The 10,975-nt window shown below is 46.7% G+C and overlaps 1 protein-coding gene across 1 annotated transcript in view; it reads left to right on the top strand.

The window, feature by feature from the left end:
* The first annotated feature begins 230 nt into the window (after window positions 1-230).
* The window catches only part of LOC145395910 (uncharacterized), a 98,317-nt gene continuing 87,572 nt past the window's right edge, over window positions 231-10,975 (top strand). Inside the window, exon 1 of the mRNA XM_080269435.1 lies at window positions 231-389. The gene's annotated coding sequence lies outside the window, so the exon portion shown is untranslated. The remainder of the gene's footprint in view (window positions 390-10,975) is intronic.

Here is a 10,975-nt window from a genome sequence, read left to right as displayed (position 1 = left end):
GTCGATTTTGGCCTGATTTTCACCTCCTTCGAGCCCGTTTTGGACTCTCACAAGCCCATTTCTAGCTAAGGCATCGATTCTCAATACCTGTGATCCCTAAAATATGGTGGTAATCTTAGGAGAAGGGAACAAAGAGTATAAAAACATGGGTACACGCTTGAGACTGGCTTGTGGAAGGAGGAGTAGTAGGGGTGTGGACGGGATTGGAGGTAGTGTGCTGCTGGTGCTCTGTGACGTGCGGTGTGTGGAGGCAGCTGTGTGGTGCTGTGTGCAGGTGTGGCGGTGGTTTGTGAGTGTGTAGGTGTGTTAGTGCAGCTGCAGCGGGATCAGTTACACCCAGGAACCGCTCTCCGATACACACCACTTCCGCCTCCCTTGCATCTGTCTAGGTGAGTTGACAGTCTTTTGATTTGATGCCGGTGTCTTTGGGGTAGTGGGAGTGGATGAGGGAGGATGGTGAGGGGGGAGGATGGTGTGGTGGGGGAGTATGAGAGTGGTGCTGTGTGGTGGGGGAGTATAAGAATGTGGTGTTGTGTGGTGGGGAGTGTATGAACAAGGGTGATGTGGGGTGGTGTGGTGTGGGGTGGTGTGGTGTGGTAAGGATGTACGAGGGACGGTGGTGAGGTCGGGTAGTATATGATGGGTGGTGTAGTGGGAGTGTGAGTAGTGATGTAGTGTGGTAGGAATACGAAAGGTGGTATTGTGTGGTGTGGTGTGAGGAGTATAAGGACCAGGCTTGTGTGGTAGGGAGGTGTATGAGGGAGGATGGTGTGTGTTGGTATCCAAATTCCCCAAACCATTCATGTTTTGTTTATGTATGAGTGTGCTTTTGCTTTAGAGGGTAGTGTGCTGCAGGAATTCCTATTATTATTTGTTTTCCATGTCATTTATACTATTCCTAGTATTATCTGTTTTCCATGTCATTTATACTACTATGTCTGTATGGGGAAGTAAATGAGGGCGGTGGTGTGGTGTGGAAGTGTATGAAATGAGGGAAGGAGAGTGGGGGGTGTGGTGGGGGAGTGTAGGAAAGAAAGAGGGAGAGAGGACGGTTTGGTGTGGTGGTGTGGTCTGGAAGTGTATGAAATTAGGAAGGGAGAGTGGGGGGGTGTAGGAAAGAGAGAGCGAGAGAGGGCGGTTTGGTGTGGTGGTGTGGGGTGCATGAGGGAGCGTGGTACAGTAAGGTGGAGAATCATTACCTTTACCAATATTACGTTTGTACGGTGCTTTCTAGTGTTTCTATTTGATGTACTGTCAGCTAAGTTCACATATTCGAAGCAAAATTAGACCAATATGAAATGATCTTTACTTCCACACCTGCTTTTCAACCCTTCACCTTTAACTGATAGATGTTTTGTTACTGATAAGCTTCCCTACACCAAACCACGCGAGGCCCAATTGGTCTGTTGTTGTTGTATTCCTTTGAACTTTGCACTCCTTTGAGATATAACGGGAGGGAGATTAGCCTATAACTGATGATGGGATGATGTTGAGAAGAAGGACAGTATTTTGTGGGAGGGTATAAGACAGTGAGATGGCTGGAAGTTGAGGTACAGCAAGAATGAGGTGAAGGTGGGGGAGTATGAGGGAGTGTGGTGTGTTGTGGGGGAAGCTGGAATAAAAGCAAACCAGGAAGTGTGTGTGTGTGTGTGTGTGTGTGTGTGTGTGTGTGTGTGTGTGTGTGTGTGTGTGTGAGTCGTTACTGAACAGGGTGGTTACGACAAAAACGCCTCCCTACTCAATCTATCATCCCACAACCTTCAAAGTTATTAACTACGAGTATTAGCCAATTTGGACGAACTCTGGAACTGAACTTACGATGAAGAAATAAATAGGAACGAGTGGGACAGTAATGGAGGGAGGGGAGGGGGAGACGAAACGAGAGGGAGGGGGAGACGAAAACGAGGGGGAGGGGGAGACGAAACGAGGGGGAGGGGGAGACGAAACGAGGGGGAGGGGGAGACGAAAACGAGGGGGAGGGGGAGACGAAAACGAGGGGGAGGGGGAGACGAAAACGAGGGGGAGGGGGAGACGAAAACGAGGGGGAGGGGGGGATGAAAACGAGGGGGAGGGGGAAGATGGAAACGAGATGCGGGCTAAGTCGCCTCTAACTAAGCTCATTTGTAAGTCCACGAGGGAGGCTGGAGATGGGGGAGTGGGGAGGGGAAAGAAAGGGAAACAAGGGGTGTAGGAGAGAAGGAGAGAAAAGGGAGAGGGTGGGAGTGAACAGGAAAGGGAGAGGGAGGGATGAAACGGAAAGGAGAACGGGGTGAAATGAAATGGAAATGGAGAGGGGAGAGGAATGGCAGAGGATGAGTGGGAAAGAAAGGAAGAGAAGGGAGAGGTGAAAACGAAAGGGAGAGGAGTGGGGAGTAAAGGCCGGGAGGGGAGGTGAAAAAAAGAGAGGATGAGTGGGTAGGAAAGGAAGAGAAGGGAGAGGTGAACAGGAAACAGAGAGAATACAGCTGGGAGGAAAGGGCGGTGGTGGGGTAGTAATGAAGCGAAAAGGAGGAGGGTAAAGAGGGATGGAGAAGGGGATGAGGGGGGTGGGGAAGGAGGGAGATGAAATGGGAAAATCGAAGGGTGTGATACAGATAGTGGGGTGAAGAAGAGGGAGCTTTTGTACTGAGGAAGAGGAAGGGAGTGTGGTGTTGGTGGGAATGTGGAGAGTGGTGTTGGTGGGAATGTGGAGTGTTGAAAGGCTGGGGTTGGTAGGGATGGAAGAGGACTGGGTACGGTGACAGTCAGGATGGAGACGGGAGGATGGTGATGGGCTTGTACAGGGAGGGAAGAGGGGAAGAAGGACGGAAAGTGAAAAGTTAGTGAGGCTAGGGTTGGTAGGAAAGGAAGGGGAGGAGAGTGGCGATAGTGAGGATGAAGAAAGGACGATGGGGTGTGGTGATAGTGTGGATGGGGAAGGCAAGGCGGTGGTGATGGGCTTGTAAAGTTGGGGGGAGGGGGTATTGGTAGGAATGTGAAGTGTTACTGAGGCTTGAGTTGGTAGAGATGGAAGATGAGGAGACTGGCGATAGTGAGGATGGAGAAGGCAAGGTGGTGGTGATAGGGGTGTATAGCTGGGGGTGAGGGGGTGTAAGTAGGTTAAGTGTGAGAGAGAAGGAGGCTGGTAGGAATGGAAGGAGAGGAGAGTGGTGATAATAGAGAAGCGAGGATGGTAGTGATGAAGATGTGGGTTAAATCATCCCTAACTATGCTCATTTGTAAGTCCACGAGGAAAGGAGGAGGGAGGGGGAGGAGTGCAGTGAGGAGGAAGACAGGAGATGAGGAGGAAGTGAACAGGGTATGGGTGGGAAATGGGGCAGGGGTACGGGAGAAGGAAGTGGGGAGTGGAAGAGGGTGAGGCTAGAGATGCAGAGGGGAGGGGAAGCTGAGACAGAAGTGCTGGTGGAGGGGTAAAAAGGAAGGAAGGGGTAGGCAGAGTGAGTGAGGCAGGATATGCACGGGGTGGAGGTACGCAGAGTGAATACTGGGGTACATAGAGTGAATGAGGTAGGGGATGTGGGGGCTAGGCAGAGTGAGTGAGGTAGATGTGAGGGTTAGGTAAATTGGGTGAGGCAGATAGGGAGGGGTTAGGTGGAGTGAGTGAGGCAGATAGGGAGGGGTTAGGTAGAGTGAGTAAGGCAGGTAAGGAGGGGTTAGGTAGAATGAGTAAGGCAGATACGGAGGGGGTAGGTAGAGTGATTGAGGCAGATGACCAAGTACAAAAAATGCGCGACCATCAGGGCTTCACTGAAATCTAAGGAAGCAAAGCAAGGTTCTCCCCTCCCCTCCCCCCCGAAAAAAAAAAAAAAATCTTAGGGAGTGACTTGCGGAAATGGCCGCTTCTAGAGATACTCCTGCATAATAATAATAATAATAATGATAATAATAATAATAATAATAATAATAATGATAATGATGATAATAATAATAATAATGATGATAATAATAATAATAATAGTAATCCATCCTTCATCCAATCCTACAATGTCCCATGAGGACCGTAGAAGCCCGGGGCTAGGCAAGTTGGTCCTGACATTTGGCAAGTTGGTCCTGACATTTAAGATGAGAATTACGTGAGCAATGAACCCCAACCACCCCTTGGATATAAACCTTCACCAGCTCAATCCGACTGGAGCGCCATAATTACCCACTAAACCACCAGGCGCCAAAATCTGGTTATATGGTTACCACCCAGCGTACTCGGTGTAGAGTCACCCACAGGCAGAAGGAAGAGGAAAAAGGAGAGAAAGACGGAGAAGGGAGTGTAAAGTCACCATAGGCAGAGAGATGAGGAAAGAATGAGGGAAAGAATGATAGAGGAGGATGGAGGAGAGGAAAGGGCAGACACCCGAGAGCAGCAATACATCCAGTGAGTGGATGGTGAGCGCCCCCACTTACCACATATAATAATAACACATAAATAAAGTGAAAGAAAGGGGGAAACTGTATGCTTGGTGGAGAAATTGCAACAGCGTGGGAATAAGGACAGCGGGTGGGAAAGGTGGTATGGTAGCGTGACTGAGGTGGAGCAGTGAGGGTGATTGTGAGGATGAGGGTGTGAGAGTATAGAGGGAAGATGGTAGTAGTAGTGATATGGAAGGAACTGTACGCTTGGTGAAAGTGTAATAGGGTGGGAATAAGGACATGGGATGGGAAGGATGGTATGGTGGGGACAGTGACTGAGGTGCAAAGAGGGGGGAGGGGGTGAGAGGGTGAGGGGGTAATATCTAAAACACATATTTGGTGGAAATGGAGAGGGAAGGTGGTAGCGGTGATAGTGGTGAGGGAAATTATAATAGGGTGGGAATAAGGACATGGGGTGGGAAGCGTGGTATGGAGGGGAGAATGAGGTGGAAAGAGGGTGGAGAGGGGTGACAGAGAGGGTGCGGGTGTAATATCTAAAACAGATATTTGGTGGAAATGGAGAGGGAAGGTGGTAGTAATGATAGCGGTGAAATTGTAATAGGGTGGGGAATGGATGGTATGGTGGGGAGTGTGACTGAGGTGGAAAGAGGGTGGAGGGGGGTGACAGAGAGGGTGAGGGTAAGATATTTGGAGGGAATGGAGAGGGAAGGCGGTAGTGGTGATGAAGCGACGACCTCCTACTAACCCCTACATCTATGAAGGAGGGGGCATGTAGTGTGGAAGTGGCGGAAAGCAAATGAAACAAGGGGGTGGGTAAAAATGGCGGCTGAACAGAAATACAAGTTACAGGTGTGTGTGTGTGTGTGTGTGTGTGTGTGTGTGTGTGTGTGTGTGTGTGTGTGTGTGTGTGAGGGGGAGGGGGAGAGAGAGAGAGAGAGAGATGGGGAAGCTGAAGGGTGTGGGAAAAGGAAGTGGGGTGTGGTGCAGGTGGTTTTGTGTGTGTGTGTGTGTGTGTGTGTGTGTGTGTGTGTGTGTGTGTGTGTGTGTGTGTGTGTGTGTGTGTGTGTGTGTGTGTGTGTGTGTGTGTGTGTGTGACTCTAAGCACAGGATCCTTTACAGTCCCATTCCCTTCGGTCCAGTCCCCCTACGTGCCACAAACCTTCACATATCACCTTTTCGGCGTTAATACCTACCATCCACACTGAATAGATACTAGGGCTCCCTTTACCACTGCGATGAGACGGTTTTTAAATAATTCTTCCTTCCACCAAACGATTTTATTCGATAGGAAAGATATAAGACTGAATGGATGTGTGTGTGTGTGTGTGTGTGTGTGTGATAGAGAGAGAGAGACGTCTGGGCGAGGGGAAAGAGAGGAAGGAGAGCGAGGGGAAGGTCAAAGTTCACGCAAGGAAAGGGAGGGAGGGAGGGAGGGAGGGAGGGAGGGAGGGAGAGAGAGAGAGAGAGAGAGAGAGAGAGAGAGAGAATGGGGGTTGGGGGAGGCTATACGGTGAATGACAAATTGTTGGTTAGAGAAAGAGAGGAAGGGGGGGGGACAGATGCCTTTCTCTCTCTCTCTCTCTCTCTCTCTCAATAACACGACCATCAGTCACGGTACAACAACAACCATCATGTCTTTTTTTTTTCTCTCATCCATTAAAGGTGAAAAATTTTTAAAAATAAGTCGCTTAGGAAAAGGTGTTTGGGAGCATGTCTTAAATTCAGGGTAAGTCGATTTTATTTTCCGGAATGAGCCATAGGAGCAGGTAATCTACCCGGTTAAGGAAGCTCCCTAACACCGTTTCCCAAGCGATTTATCCGGTTAGACCTTACTGCTCTCTTCTGTGTCACATAAATCCTTAAAATATCGACCATAACCACCGCTACCACCATCCCAACCACCACAACTACCAACATCTCTACCATTCACCACCACAACCACCATCACAGCTACCACCATCGAGTAGTATTTTTTATCTTACTACCACAACTACCAACATCTCTACCCCTCACTACCACTACCACCATCGCAACCACCATCACATGACGTTTTTATCTGCTACCACAACTACCAACATCTCTACCATTCACCACTACCACCACCATCACTGCTACCATCATCGTGTAGTTTCTTTTATCTTGCTACCACAACTACCAACATCTCTACCCCTCACCACCACTACCATCATCGCCTGCTTTACATCCTACAACCACAACTACCAACATCTCTACAATGCACTATCACTACCAGTTTTATTATAAGCCTGTACTGAGTAGGGTTATCTGCTACCACAACTACCATCATCACCACAACTACTACCACTAAAACTACCATCACCGCAACTACCACAATCACCACAACTACCACCATCACCACCGCAACTACAACCATCCACCATCACCAGTATCACTAAAACTACCACCATCACCACAACTACCACCATCTCTACCGCCTACCACCACCACCATAGCTACCACAATTTATTACCCTGTGGTTAGTGTTATACCGTAAAATCTGACAACTACCACAACCACCACAACTACCACCATCCCATCTACCACACCTACAACCATTAAACACCATCACCAAACCAATACCACCTACCATTATCATAATTATACCACTTATTACAATGACTGGAATTGGAGAAGGACGCCTTCCCGTGGTGGCACTGATATAACTGGGCGGTGGAGCTGCCCGGTTATACATACGTTCCTCAACCACAATTACCATTATCACCACAACTACCACCAGCACAATACCCTCCACCACCACCACCACCACAACTACCACCATCACCACCACCACAATTGACACCACCATCAACCACCACAACTATCACCACCACCACCATCACCACCACCACAACTATCACCACCACCACCATCACCACAACTACCAACAGCACAATACCCTCTACCACCATCACCACCACCACCACCACAACTACCACCATCACCACCACACTCACGCATCAAGTAACCAATTTAATGATCGTTTTGGTATGCCAGGTAGACCGAGTTACTATTTAGGAAAGAAGAAGAGCAGTGGAAGGTAACACACTCTCTCTCTCTCTCTCTCTCTCAATGTTTTCCTTTCTTCCTGTCAGTCTTGCTTACTCTCTCCTACCTCCTTCATCTCTTTTCTTCTTTTCAATTCTTTTATTCCCTCCACTTTCCACTCTCTCTCTCTCTCTCTCTCTCCCTCCCTCTCTCTCTCTCTCTCTGTCCTGTGTGTGTGTGTGTGTGTGTGTGTGTGTGTGTGTGTGTGTGTGTGTGTGTGTGTGTGTGTGTGCGCGTGTCAATTTTCTACCTATACAGCCACATCTTCTCCCTACGTGTTATCTGGAGGGGAAAAACGCAATAACCGCCTTATTAACTCGCACGAATGCTCTCTCTCTCTCTCTCTCTCTCTCTCTCTACGTCCTGTCACCCTTCCTATTCTCTGTTACCGTATTTAATTCTGAAGGCTTTCTTTGTCTGTCTGTATGTTTATATATGGTTACCAATGAAGACTTGTTTGTATATGTGGCTACCAATGAACACTTGCTTACATATATGGCTACTAGTTCCAGGATTTACATGTGACTCATCAATAACGTACATATAACATCAATAATAACTCTGTACACATAGCTAACAATGGATGCTTTTGTTTGAACATTTGAGTAACGAGGAACACTCTATTTATACATGTAGCGAAAAATAAATATATGTTCCATGCCCACTCATATGTAGATAGCCTATGATTGAAAGATGGATGAACTTTATTTTATTGATTTATTCTTTTTGGAGGGGGGATCAATGTTAAGTACACACACACACACACACACACACACACACACACACACACACACACACACAGTCTCTCTCTCTCTCTCTCTCTGTGGGCTCCTTGATAAGTTGTGAAGCGATGAAGTGTGACGGTGTACAAGGCAATACAGTATACTTAGGCGTGAAGGACCGGTTGTCGTGTGTGTGTGTGTGTGTGTGTGTGTGTGTGTGTGTGTGTGTGTGTGTGTGTGTGTGTGTGAGAGAGAGAGAGAGAGAGAGAGAGAGAGAGAGAGAGAGAGAGAGAGAGGAGGCAACTTAGATAAGACCTTAAAGTACATCCGGCTCAGTCTCCTTAAGTTATCCCTTTCACTTAACCTCCCCAGGGTCTATCAGTTTATCTATCGAGCGCTCTATCTATTATGGTCTTTATATACCTAGCTTGTTTTATATCTATCTATTCGTCCACTTTATATATCTCTATCTATCCATATTTCTATCGCCCGGATTCTATGTATATATGCACCTGGTTTATCTATCCATCCATCCATCTATCTATCCATCTATCTATCTGCCAGTTCCTGTTCTTGTATTTACCTAGCTATTCATCTACTTTATCTATCCACCTATCTCTATACCTAGTCCTATTCATGTAGCTACGCAGCCTGTATATCACATGTATACCCTAATTTATATACCAATCTACTTATACTTATGTAGCCTTCAATCTACCAGTTTAGGAGGAGAGAGAGAGAGAGAGAGAGAGAGAGAGAGAGAGAGAGACTGGGGAGATTATCCAATGAATATTAGGTAAACTTCTCTCCATCTACCGCTAAATATTTCTGTGTATTTGCATAGATATACAGCTAGAATACTAAGTTAGGCTAGGTTTGGCTGTTAGAGGCTTCATAGTTAGACGTTATGGTGGACTGGGTTGGTTTAGGTTAGATTAGGTTAGGCTGAGTTAGGCTATGTTGGGTCTGGTCTTAGTTGGGCTACGTTAGGTTAGGCTGGGTAGTTTGGTGTAGGGTTAGACTGTTAGGTTAGAAGTAATTGGATCTGGTTGTTACTATAAGGCTAGACTTGATCTGATATGGCCTATGACAGAATGGATAAAGTCTAGTTACCCTGGGTTAGTTTAGGATGAATTTAGGTTAAATTAGAAGGAAAGACTTAGATTTGTGTACGTTAGATGAAGGTAAATTTTAGGTTATGCCAAAATGAATGAATTAGATTTCTTAGGTAAGGGTGGGGAGACAAGTTAGGAGAATGTAAGGGTGAATTTATGTTAGAAGGAATGAATGAGATGTTAGGTTAGGTTGGATTAGGATGGAGGTAAGAATAGGGAGACTAAGTTAGGATAATGTAAGGCTGAACTGATGTTAGAAGGAATGAAATAGGCGTACGTTAGGTAAAAGAAGTTAGGATTTTGTAAGAGTAAATTTGTTAGAAGGAATGAATTAGGTGTATGTTAGGTAGGATTAGGTGTGTGTTGGGATGGATTAGGATGGAGGTAAGAATAGGGAGACTAAGTTAGGATAATGTAAGGGTGAACTGATGTTAGAAGGAATGAATTAGGTGTATGTTAGGCAGGATTAGGTGTGTGTTGGGATGGATTAGGATGGAGGTAAGAGTAGTGTTAGAAGGAATGAATTAGGTGTATGTTAGGCAGGATTAGGTGTGTGTTAGGTTGGGTTAGGATGGATCTAGGTGAGGTTCAGTTAGTGTCCCCTTAACGGTATCCACAAATACCTTAGTCACTTAATGCTTTCAGTGACAGGAAATGGAGAGGTGGAGGGAACGAGGAAGGAAGAGGAAATGGTTAACGGGTCGAGAGAGAGAGAGAGAGAGAGAGAGAGAGAGAGAGAGAGAGAGTGTGTGTGTGTGTGTGTGTGTGTGTGTGTGTGTGTGTGTGTGTGTGTGTGTGTGTGTGTGTGTGTGTGTGTGTGTGTGTGTGTGTGTGTGTGTGTGTGTGTGTGTGCGAGCGCGCGCGCGACGGCATGGCGGAGGGAGACACGACTAATAAAAGGATAAAGACAGAGAGAGAGAGAGAGAGAGAGGGGGGGGGGCAGGTTGTGAAAGAGGAGGGAGAGGATGAAGGCGCAGATGAAAACGGAATGGAATATGAGGAGGAAGGTTTCTGGAAGGAGTCTGAGAGAGAGAGAGAGAGAGAGAGAGAGAGAGAGAGAGAGAGAGAGAGAAACTGAGAAATAGGGAAGTAAATACCAGAAAGGAGGTAAGTAAAAGGGAAGGTTATAGGAGGAAAAAAAAGGAGTGAGAGAGAAAGGAGGAGGGAAGATGATAAAGACAGAGAGAGAGAGAGAGAGAGAGAGAGAGAGAGAGAGAGAGAGAGAGAGAACTGAGGAATAGGGAAGAAAATGACAGAAAGGAGGTAAGTAAAAGGGAAGGTTATAGGAGGCAAAAAAGGAGTGAGAGGGAAAGGAGGGAAGATGATACGGAGTCCAAGGAAGGGAAATATCGAGTTGATGGTATGGAAGATAAGGAATGAGGAGGAGGGAAGGAAATATGGAATATGGAGGGAAGAAAGAAAATATGGAATGAGAAAGAGGTAAGGAAGATAAAACAAGAGGAGGAAGGAAGGAAATATGGAATGAGCAGGGAGGGAAATATATACGGAATGAGAAGCGATGGAGGAAAGGAAGATAAGGAATGAGGAGAAGGGAAGGAAAGAAGATAAGGAATGAGGAAGAGGAAAGGAAATATGGAATGAGGAGGAGGCAAGGAAGGAATTAAGGAATAAGGAAGGATGGTAATACGGAATGAGAAGGGATGGAAGGAAGATAAGGAACGAGGGAAAGGGAAGGAAGGAAAAAAGGAA

The sequence above is a fragment of the Coenobita brevimanus genome, chromosome 33 (genome assembly GCF_032717465.1).
Source record: "Coenobita brevimanus isolate Jiangsu-jjx chromosome 33, ASM3271746v2, whole genome shotgun sequence".
Classification (NCBI taxonomy): domain Eukaryota; kingdom Metazoa; phylum Arthropoda; class Malacostraca; order Decapoda; family Coenobitidae; genus Coenobita; species Coenobita brevimanus.
The sequence above is the reverse complement of the archived record's forward strand: the minus strand, read 5'-3'. Positions and strand labels throughout refer to the sequence as shown.